Genomic DNA, 11517 nt, shown 5'->3' on the forward strand with positions numbered 1-11517 from the left:
TTCCATCATTGGCCTATAGCTCTGATTCAACCGCTAGCCTGGGAATCTCCATATGCTGAGGATGTGACCCTAAAAAACAAAACAAAACAAAATAACAAACAAACAAACAAAAAAAACCGTTCAAAAAACAAAAACAAAGCTATCCAAGAGGAAAAAGAAAATAAATGAACTAAGAAGCAATTCTTAAACAGTGACCAGGGCAGCGAGCTGACGTAGGAAGAGGAGTTTGGAGGCTCGTTACAGCTAGTGTAAAATGGAAATACGCGGTGCTGGTGTATCTTGCTGGGGTTTGTTCTCAAGGATGTGACTCCTGCGGTGCTGCCTGGCCCGCAGCATTGAGACGGACGCATTAGCCATGGGGCAGGTTTCCCTCTCTAGGGTTGGAAGAAATGGCTCTTTCTTCAGGCAAGTTCTAGATGGGGCAGTCAGTATGTAGAATTTATGTAGCATGGAAACAAGACATCTTTAAACTCTTGACTCCCACCGGCTTGGGGAGATGAGAGACTCAGGAAAGGGACCGATGGAGACCCATCTCCTGACGCTGAATCCCCTGGGAGGACTTTCAGAAAATTCTCTGTGGCTCAGCCCACCCCCACCCCCCCCAGGCCTAGGTATGGCAGAATCCCCTTGGTGAGGGAGCTCATGTTCGAGTCAAGCTTAGTAAGAGCTTAAGGCAGAACAGATTCTGGGATCTGGTCACCCTTAGCAGGGATCTGGAGTGTGAGAGTTCTGAGGACCGGTTCTGAACTGATGCTCTGAATTAGTGCTTCTCAAAGCCAGTGTGTGTCCAGATCTTAAACTGCAGATTCTGATTTGGTCCTCTTGGGCGGGGCTTGAGCCATGGCCTTTCTGACAGTTCCCAGGTGGATTCTGATGTACCTCTGGGGTAGCCAAGCCCTAGAGGAAACAGGGAATTAAGCGCAGTGACATTGGGGAAGCATTTCCTTGGAGCAGGGGCCTCAATGTTGGCTGTACAGTCACATCACCTGGGTAATTTTTTTTTGTTTTTTAGGGCCACACCTGTGGCATATAGAGGTTCCCAGTCTAGGGGTCAAATTGGAGCTGTAGCTGCGGGCCTACACCACAGCCACAGCAACGCCAGATCCGAGCCACGTCTGCGACCTACACCACAGCTCATGGCAACACCGGATCCCTAGCCCACTGCACAAGGCCAAGGATTGAACCCACATCCTCACGGATGCTAGTTGGGTTTGTTACCGCTAAACCGCAACAGGAATTCCTCTTCTGAACTTGGGATCAGCACTGCTTAATAGAAATAAAATGCATGCATATCAGTTATCTATTGCTGTGGAGTAAATTACCCGGGACTTAATATTTGTGAAGTCACATAGTATCTGAGGACCAGAAATCTGGGAGTGATTACCTGGGTGATTCCATCTCAGGGTCTTTCATGAGGTTGTAGTCAAGCTATTGATTGGGCTGCAGTTATCTGAAGGTTGGGCTGTGGCCGTAGGACCTGCTTCTAAGAAGATTAATCCATGTGGGTGTTGGCCAGAGGCCTTAGTGCTTCACTATGCAGGCCTCTCCAGAGGACTCCTCACAAATTAGCAACTAACTTCCCTAGAACAAGTGACCAGAGAGAGAGAGAGAGAGATTGAAAGAGACTGAGGCAGAAGCTCGAGTGTCTTTCGACGTCTCATCTTGAGTGACATACCATTATTTCTGATACATTCTCTTGGTCACACAGCCCAACCCCGTGGGAGGGGATCACAGGAGGGTGTGAATATCAGGAAGAGAGACCCCAGGGCCATCTTGGCGATGGCTACCACTGTGTGCGTGCAAGTGATTTAAAACTTTTTAGTAGTCATATAAAAAGTAAAAAAAAAAGGGGGGGGAAATGGCGTTAATTTTTTATTCACCCCAAATACCCAGATATTCTCCTTCTGACCCACAGTCAGTCTGAAATTATTCTGCATTCTTTTTTTACACTAGGTTTGAGATCGAAGGCACACTTTACATTTAGAGAGTTCATCTCTACCTGGACTCATTTCAAGCATTCATTAGCCAAGTTGCTGATTCTCCTTAATTCTACAGGCAGCCTTGTCTGCATGGACCCTAAGGGTAGAGTATCCCACTTTGTGGAAGCCCATCCTCTATGCCCCCCGACCCCCAAAAGATAGACTTGTTGGTTCACTTGCTATTCCAACTAAACCATCTGTCACTCTCCTCTCTTATAAGTGGCGAGTCTGGGGTTTCTCAGGCTGATAGTTTGTAGGAAGAAGCCCAGGGGTTTTCAGCATATTTAGTCCACCCTATGGACCTTATTTTTTTATATGCCACCTGTGCAAACACGGGTCAGGAGCCATAGAAGAATAGTGACCGCCGCAGTGACCGACTTTGGCCTTTGACTCAGTGGAGGGAACCTAATTCTGTGGAGAGAAACCAATGACGGGCTAACCTAGAGGTGCTGGGTGTTTGGCCCGCCCTGTCACGGTCACTTACAGAGAGCTGCACCCTGAGCACAGCCTGCGGGCTGGTGTCACGTGGCATTCTGTCCCGATCCAGCCGACCACGGTGATTTCAAGCGAGCACTAGAGCCGCGTGCTCTGGTCCCTGCTCTTCTAGTAGTTGTCTTGTGGCTTTGAAAGAATTTTTGCATGAGCTGAATGAATCGCCCTTTGCCAGGAGGAACAGAAAGTTGAAAGTCTTATCTATGCAGATGACATGGTTTTATTGTCAGGAACCAGGAACGGGCCTCATTACTGTCAGAACGGAAAGGCTCAGGATGAACGGCTCCAACCCCCAAATGTCACTGTTGGCAGATGTCCTCCGACACTGAGTTGGCTTTTATTCAACAACCTGTGAATTGCATTCACTCCTTCAGTCCCTTAGGGCTACACTTTCCTTCTCTGCCATGTGCGGGACTCAGCAGGAGGTGACATTTGCTTAACATTAGGTGTCTGCGGGTGCAGGGTTAGAATGTTTCTAAGGCCTTCTTGGGGGATTTGTAAGATGTCCTTTGAAAAAAAAAATTCAGCTAAGATTATTCTGGCTCAGCGTGATGGACTAGGACATGATTTCTTGGTGTGGAAGGTCCAGAGTTGTCCTCTCAAGGATCACAGCTTCCCACAGGCATCCTGCCCCTCGCTCCTCCCTTACTGCTGTTCCCACAGGTGCTCTCCAGTGTATTCCCACAGGTATTCCTCAAAGGATTCCTGATAGGGATGGAGTAGGCACAGGTAGTGGAGTCCCAGTAAAGGGTCGTCGACAGAGAGGAAAACCTAGGGGATGTTGGGACATCACTGTAAGTTAATAATTGCTCAAGAAAGCCAGCAGAACGAGGCAGGCTTGCTGGACCAGTGGAGGTGTGAGAATTGCCTTAGGTCATTGGGTGCGGGATGGGGTGAGGCCTGCGTTCAGATTCAGACCGAGGGCAGGCGTTTGAGGACCGCCCTTCTGCTGATTTGAATACACCCCTTACCGGATACGAAGGAGGAGCAGCTGCTGGAAGAAAGAGGAAGAGGCGGTCTTCCCCCGCCCCCATCCCCGCTTCCCCCCCACCCCATGATAAAACTGTAGCCCACGGGATCCGGGATCCGGGATCCGGGGGGCAGAGCCTCCTTGCCTGCCCCCTTGCATCTCTCACAAGCGTCCTATCTTAATTAATCTATGTCTTGCCTGTCACTTTGTCTCTTTCCGAATTCCTTCTGTGCAGAGACATGGAGAGCCCAAAGCTCCGTTAGTCCAGACACAGGGCGAGTGATTCGAATTTAAAACTGTCCCAATCTGGTTTTTGGCTGGGCTCAGGCCGTTCGTGCTGTCAGTTTCATTGCCACAGGTATTCTCCAATGTATTTCCGTGGGTACTCCCACAGATAACTCCTCTGAGGATTCTCCAGAATATTCCAACAGGAGTTCCCACAGGTATTCCTCAAAGTATTTTTCAAAGTATTTGCACAGGTATTCCTTCAAGTACTCCTACAGGCAAGCCCACATGTATTCTCACAAGTATTCCTCAAAATCTGCCCGCCGGTATTCCCACCGTAGTCTCAGAGATATTCCCACAGGTGTTCCTGTGGCTTCTGTGTAGAGGTTTATTCCCCTAATGGTTAATGCACATCGACCTTCCATTAGCCGGTGGCACAGCATGTCCATGTCACAGACTGATTCTCACTACACGCTCTAACTTCAAACTTTTTTGCTATCCACATTGCTTTTTGCCATTTCTTGAGCTGCTCCTGTGGCATATGGAGGTTCCCAGGCTAGGGGTCCAATCGGAGCTGTAGCCGCAGGCCTATGCCAGAGCCACAGCAATGTGGGATCCCAGCCACGTCTGCGACCTACATCACAGCTCATGGCAACGCAGGATCCTTAACCCACTGAGCAAGGCCAGGGACCGAACCCGCAACCTCATGGTTCCTAGTCGGATTCGTTAACCACTGAGCCATGATGGGAACTCCCACATTTCATCTTTAAAGCGATGGAGAGAAAAGTCCCCAGAATTCCCTGGAGGACTCGGCTATTGCCTTTGTTCCTTAATGGTGTGAACTGGAGTTTGGCACTGGCCTCTATCTACATGGATTAAATCAGGAGCCTCTGCAGCTGCTGAGCTGCAGTGGAGCTCGGGATGGAAATCAGGAATGAAACACTCTGCGCTCTGGGAAAACTGGAAGAGCAGGTCTTCAGAGAGTCAGGTATTTTTAGGAGAAAACTTTATGAGCCCAATTCTTGCATCTCCTATCTAGAAAAACACTAAAATCCTTCATGGGGCTGTCTGCTCCTTGTGACTAGTAGTAACCTTCACGAGACCAGCAACAAACTTTTGTTAAAAATGGCTGCAAGCTGGAGGTTCTGTCTTGGCACAGTGGCAACGAATCCGACTAGGAACCATGAGGTTGCAGGTTCGATCCCTGGCCTCGCTCAGTGGGTTAAGGCCGGCATTGCCGTGAGCTGTGGTGTAGGTTGTAGACGTGTCTCAGATCTGGCATTGCTGTGGCTGTGGCACAAGCCAGCAGCTGTAGCTCCGATTAGACCCCTAGCCTGGGAAACTCCATATGCCTCGGATATGCCCCCCCAAAGCCCCACCCCAAATGTGTGCCTGGCTGCACGCACCTCCCCCTCCCCTTTATCATATACACTGATTTTGTTGCCCCTGCCTCTTTGGGGCGGTATTTCATAGTCATCTGAGAGTGCAGCCACCTCCAAGGGTTTCAGCTTGTCATTTTGCAGACTGTGAAAACTCAGGATACGGGCCCTGGTAGCGGTGGTGCACATCAAAGGAAGGATTTCAGTGAGCCCAGGCCTCTTTTGTTCTTGCTGCCTGCGCTTTGTTGAAAAAACTCCTAAATATCCTAGCTTCCTCCTTACCTCCTGGGAGCGGTTTCTCAGGGCTACCTGAGATGCTGTCTCCTGGGCTTAAGTCCTACTTTTGCCCCCAGTAAAACTTAGTTTTCAGGTTGTGGTGTTTTTTTTTTTTTTTTTTTTGCTTTTTAGGGCCGCACACATAGCATATGGAAGTTCCCAGGCTAGGGGTCGAATCAGAGCTGCAGCTGCCAGCCAAGCCACAGCCACAGCAACGCAGGGTCTGAGGTGCTTCTGTGACCTACGCCACAGCTCAGGTGACTTGGGCAAGGGCAGGGTTGGAACCTGTATTCTCATGGATGCTAGTCGGGTTCATTACCGCTGAGCTACAATGGCAACTCCCAGGCTGTGCATTTTTTTAAGTCGACCATGGGAATGCATGGTGAAATTTTTCTGAGACCGCCAAGCCAGGAGAAAAGCCCCCTTCTCTCAAGCACCTGAGCTGCTTTCTAACTTTGCAAACCATTGTCATCCTGACCCCTCGTAGGTGGTGGTGTATCTGTTTCCTCTTCGGCCACTGGGAAGCTAAGGAAACACCTCATTCAGCCTCTCACATCATAGAGTGTGTTGGGCTTCCTGTCCTTCACTCTGGGGTCTTCATCTATTCCTTCCTTTAAAATACATGCTGGGTTGTCTGTATTTAAATAAACATCCTCACCTCTTTTCCAGGATGAGGCAGAGGTGTAAATACACACTCGTATGAAGAATGCAACCATCCATCTGTCCTCCTAAAACAACTCATGAGTATTGGTGACTGGATCCCAGGTCTCTTGACTGCCCCGCTGGTCTCTTCCTATTAGATCATGATCTGGGCACATGAGTTTAACAAGAAGAGTTCCCTTTTGTGGTTATTTTTACCCAGGATTTCCCATATAACTGAGATCAAAGAGTATTTATTTTTTTCTGTCATGTAGGTGGAGCCAAGAGTGTCAGGTCAGGGCAGAGTCACCATCATTAGGGGCCACCTACCTCAGTGCCAGCTTTCATCCTCAAGGTTGCCTCGCTGTCCAAGATGGCTGTTGGGGCTCCGGACATCAGGTTCACATTCCAGGTGGAAAGGAAGAAGAACCAATCTCTTAGCTTGGTCAGGTCCCTGTCAAGAGCTTTTACGTAGGAAACTCATCCAATGACTTTCTCTTTCATCTCCTTATGCCTCCTCTCTTAGCTGAAGGTGGGACTAGGAAATGTAATCTTCCACACGGCCACCCTGAATGAGATTGGGGGGTCAGCTGTTAAGGAGGGAAACATGAATATTGGATATACAACCAGTCCCCAGACTACAGTGTATAGTCAGAACTACAATAAGCAAACCCCTTAAAAGCCTGGAGAAAGGAAGGGAGATGTCCTTTTTGGTGACAAACTTAATAATGGACAAATAAAATGCTGAAGCAGAGACGTGTAACGGTAACTTAAGAAGACACAAAAGCTGTAACCTGTGAAGAATGTGTTCCTGTGGAGTTCCCTTTGTGGCCCAGTGAGTTAAGGACCCGACATAGCATCCATGAGGATACAGGTTCAATCCCCAGCCTTTCGCAGTGGGTTAAAGATCCAGGGTTGCTGCAAGCTGCGGAGGAGGTCTCAGATGCGGCTTGTATGTGTTGTTGTTGTGGCTGTGGTGTAGGCAGCACTTGCAGCTCTGATTTGACCCGGGCGGCGCGGGGTGGGGTGGGGGGGGGAATTTTCCATATGTCACAGGTGTGGCTGTAAAAATAAATAAATAAAAAGAATGTGTTAAGGTGAGACAGGCTGGTCAGCTCCCCAGGTACAAAGAAAACCCTCACACGGGGCGAATGTAGGAGGTGCTACCTTTTCCTGACCACAGGGAGCACAGTCAAGGGGAGGTTTTAGCAGGTGGACTTCAGTTATTTTGGTACCCCTGGGAGGACATACGCTTGAAATGGGTGGGTAGCCGATTGCATCACTTAGGGTACACATGGTTATAAGATTAAACAGCCCAAACCCTTAGCTCACAAATGTGAGCATGCTGGGATCCAGAGAAATAAATCAATAACATGGCAGGTGATAAATGCTATGAAGGAAAGAAAAACAGTGAAGAGAGGAGAATGACAGAGAGTCAGGGAAGCACGTCACTTCAGAAAGAACAAGAGAACAGATGTCGAGATGCCGGAGCCCTCATTCCAGCTTTGCTGTTGCCTTGCAAGTGTGTGTCTACATTTGTAGGTCTCAGGGAGCAGCTCTGTGGAGTGGGGGCATTGGACTGGTGGCCAAAGGGGGCACAGATTGTTGGGTGCTCTTGCCGTTGAATCCTAGCTCAGCTGTTTTTTTTTCCTTTGGCTTTTTTTTAGGGCTGCACCCATGGCATATGGACGTTCCCAGGTCTAATGGGAGCTGTAGCCACTGGCCCAGGCCACACCACAACCACACCAGATCTGAGCTGCGTCTGCGACCTACACCACAGCTCACAGCAATGCCAGATCCTTAAGCCACTGAGCGAGGCTGGGGATCACACCCACAACCTCATGGTTCCTAGTCGGATTCGTTTCCGCTGCACCATGATGCCAACTCCCCAGCTCAGGTGTTAACTGAGTCAGTGAGCTCATCTCCCTGAGCCTTGGTTGCTTTGCCTATAAAGGGGACCCCTATTACTCGAGCACAACTCAAGGAGGCTTAAGTGAGGCTTAACCGAGGCAGTGCGAATAAAGACGTGCACGGAGCCGTGGCACCACTGATGCAGTTTCTCCCCCTGCCTGCTCCGCTGGGCCAGGGAATGCTGTCCTTTCTTGATAATCTGCTTCCAGCTGTCACCGTCACCAACTCCAGACTCCCTTTTGCAGCCGTCTCCCTGGTGACTGTTGCTATGATTGTCTCAGAAGTTCAACTGGCTACCACCCACCGTGTGTGCACAAGGAAGGCCTCGTGGGCTGTTGTCTGGAGTCCTTTTCGCCCATGATTTATTAGGTTTGTCCTCCCTGATGACTTCTCAAATGAGCCCATAAATTAGAAATCTGACTAACGGGTCCCTGGGATCTGAAACTGATAACTTGGGTTATGGGGTCCATCGAGGGACCAATTATGATCAATTGACATTTCGGTCTGCATCACCATCCATCAGGGTGCAAACGATTCTTGGACACTCTGGGGGTTGAAGGGAGGCCTCGGGCAAGGGGTGGAGGGTTGTGAAGCTGCAGTGATGTGGGTCCCCATTTCTTCTGCATCCATAGGCTCCATCAATCTGCAGGTGTATCATTTAAACATGCTTCTTGCCCCTCTTCTGCCTTCCAGAGCTTTCTCTGAGTGGGTGGTACATTCCTTCACTCATTCGTTCATTCATTCTTCATTCACTTCTCCCTTCCTTCCTTCTCGCCCTCCTTCCCTCCTCTCTTTGTTGAATATTTCCCGAGTATCTCTTATCTCTTTAGGTAAACCTGTAATTGGATCATTAGTGATGACGAAGGTGATAAAGATTAAACAAAAAAAGGAAAAAATGCTCAGAGTTCCCGCTGTGGCCTGGTGGACTAAAACCCTGACGTAGTGTCTGTGAGGATGTGGGTTTAGATCCCTGGCCTCAGTGGGTTAAGGATCTGGCGTGGTCACAAGCTGTGGTGTAGGTTGCAGATGTGGCTTGCTTCTGGTATTGCTGTGGCTGTGGTGCAGGTCGACAGCTGCAGCTCTGATTGGACCCCTAGCCTGCGAACTTCTACATGCTTTGGGTTTGGTCCTAAAAAAGCAAAAAACAAGCAATGGCAGGAGTGGGATTTGAACCCAGATCCATCTTGCTCTAGAATCTTCGCACTCAGAAAACATTTTACCTTCCAGCGCTCGTCCTAAAAGCCAAAGCCAGAAGACATGTTCAGAGGATGCAGAAAGGAAAAAATTGCATGATCTCACTTCCTGATGGAATCTAAAAAAGTAGACTCCGTAGAAGCAGTCTCTCAACTCCTGATTTTTTTTTTTTCCCTCCTTTTTCCCTCCATGCCCACGGCATATGGAAGTTTCCAGGCCAGGGGTAGAATCTGAGCTGCAGCTGTAACCCACGCCGTAGCCATGGCAACTCTGGATGCTTAAACCATTGCTCTGGGCTGGGGATTGAACTGGTGTTACCACAGAGACAAGCCGGATCATTAACCCACTGTCATGGTGGGAACTCCTGGACTCCTGATTTTGTAGCACAAAGAACAGCAGAGCTAGGAGACCACTGGCTGGGAGTCATTGGTTGCATGTGCCAGCCAATCAGGGAGGGGAGCTGACCTTCCTGGCACGGGGTAGGGGCAGCAGCACACAGTGGGTTAGGGACACAGGCTAACACGTCAGACAATCGCAGGCTCGGGCTGTAGTCCTGCCACTTCCTATCTGGGTGAATTTCTGCACTGTCGCTGGGCTCGGCATCCCTCATCTCAAGCAGCACTAATGATGCCATGTCACAGCTCGCTGTGAGCTTTCAATGAGACTCTGAGCAGAGCACAGTGCTGGGCCCCCAGCAAGTCCCCACTTAGTGCATTATTATTTCTTCCAAGGCTGCACGTGGTCGTTGGCCTTAGTGTGGGGACGCGTACCTGACTCCCCACCACTCACTGCAGCCTTGAGCTGTTGGATGGTGGAATTACCCATGCCGTTTCCTCCCATCCTACATGGAATCCATCAGCAAATCCCATTGGTAAGATCTTTCAGGTGTGTTGGGAATCCTACCTCAGCTGCCCCTGAGGGTGAACCAGCTGTGTCCCCGTCTTGAAAAACTACATTAAATTTCTGGCTTTTCTCCCGTCCCCTCCAGTCTCGGCTCCATACACCTGCCATGTCTGGTCTCTTCTGCTCAAGCACCCACCCTGATTCCCCATGAATCTACGGGAGAACCAACAGCCTATGAGGCCTTGTGAAATCTGACTCCACAGCCTCTCTGGGCTTCAGGTACAGAGACTTCCTGGTGGTTCCTTTGAACTCACCAGGCATACTTACATCTTTGCATGTGCTGTTCCCTCTGCCTAAAATGCTTTTCCCTGCACAGTCTTATGGCTCTCTCTTTCATTTCTCCTAATCTGCTCTAACACTGTTCTCTAAGCCAGGCCCTCCCTGCTTACCCCTGCTGTGATACCCTGATCCTTTTTTTTTTTCTACAGTCTTACATGCCAGAGAATTTACTTATTTAGTATGTCTATGGCTTAGAACGTACTCTTTATCCGTCTCGCTGATTAGGTTGTAAGCCCACGACGGTTGGAATTTTTTGGTCTATTTGCTCATGATTGTAATTCCAAGCATCTAGAACAGTGTCTGGCACAATAACTCTTTGTCGATTCAAAGAACTAAGGAAAATCTCCTGTTTCCAGTTTATCCTGGCCTGAATGCCTTCTCTGGTCACACAAGTATTTATGTCACCCAAGGGCAAGCTTCACCCCCCAGTTTGGACCCGAGCATCATCTCTGCCCATCATGTCATCCCCTTTAGCTGAGACCAACCTGTCACGGAAACAAAGCAAGATGTGATAAAGTGAGGCAATTGCATGTTGTGCTGAACACTGTTTTACTGTCATTAAAACCATACTCTAGAAGTTTTAGAATGAACAAAGAATGAATCCCATTTTTCTCTTTTGGCTGCAATTTTTCGGACAAGATGGTATAATGGTGTGTTAGGTCAACCTTCACTTCGTGTTAGATTTTCATGACAGGATTAGAAAGAGGGGAGATATATATATATATATTTCCCCCCCCCCAAAAAAATGCTTGAGGGCTTCATACGTTTTCCTAAGGGCTTCTCTTAGTACTTTGATATTTAAATTATTCTCTTTGGAGGTACTTATTCATTATCCTCATTGATTTCCTCTTTGTTAATTATTAACTGGTCTCACCCTTCGACATGAGCACGGATAACCAGCATTTTTGAGGGCTCGCCCTGTGCCGGGCTCTTCATGTATATTAATGGATTTACTTCTACCTCAGCTCCACAGGGTGAGACGTATTATCTATGTTTTATAAGGAGACCGAGGCCTGGAGAGGTTCAGTACTTGCTCCTGGGTGTGTAACGAGTAAGGGGAAGAGGAGGGGCCTCGACTGCAAGGCTGCTTCTTAATTACTCATCCGCCTGGGGCCTTGTGTGTGATTGGAACTGGGTTCCAGTGGCACATTCATTGAGCCTGTGAAATCCCGAGTCCTTTGTGAGATTTGCATTTTCTTTTCTTCTTTTCTCCCCCTTTTTTCTTTTTTACGGCTGCACCTGTGGCACATGGAAGTTCCCAGGCCGGAGG

Source organism: Phacochoerus africanus, chromosome 7 (assembly GCF_016906955.1).
Source record: "Phacochoerus africanus isolate WHEZ1 chromosome 7, ROS_Pafr_v1, whole genome shotgun sequence".
Lineage (NCBI taxonomy): Eukaryota > Metazoa > Chordata > Mammalia > Artiodactyla > Suidae > Phacochoerus > Phacochoerus africanus.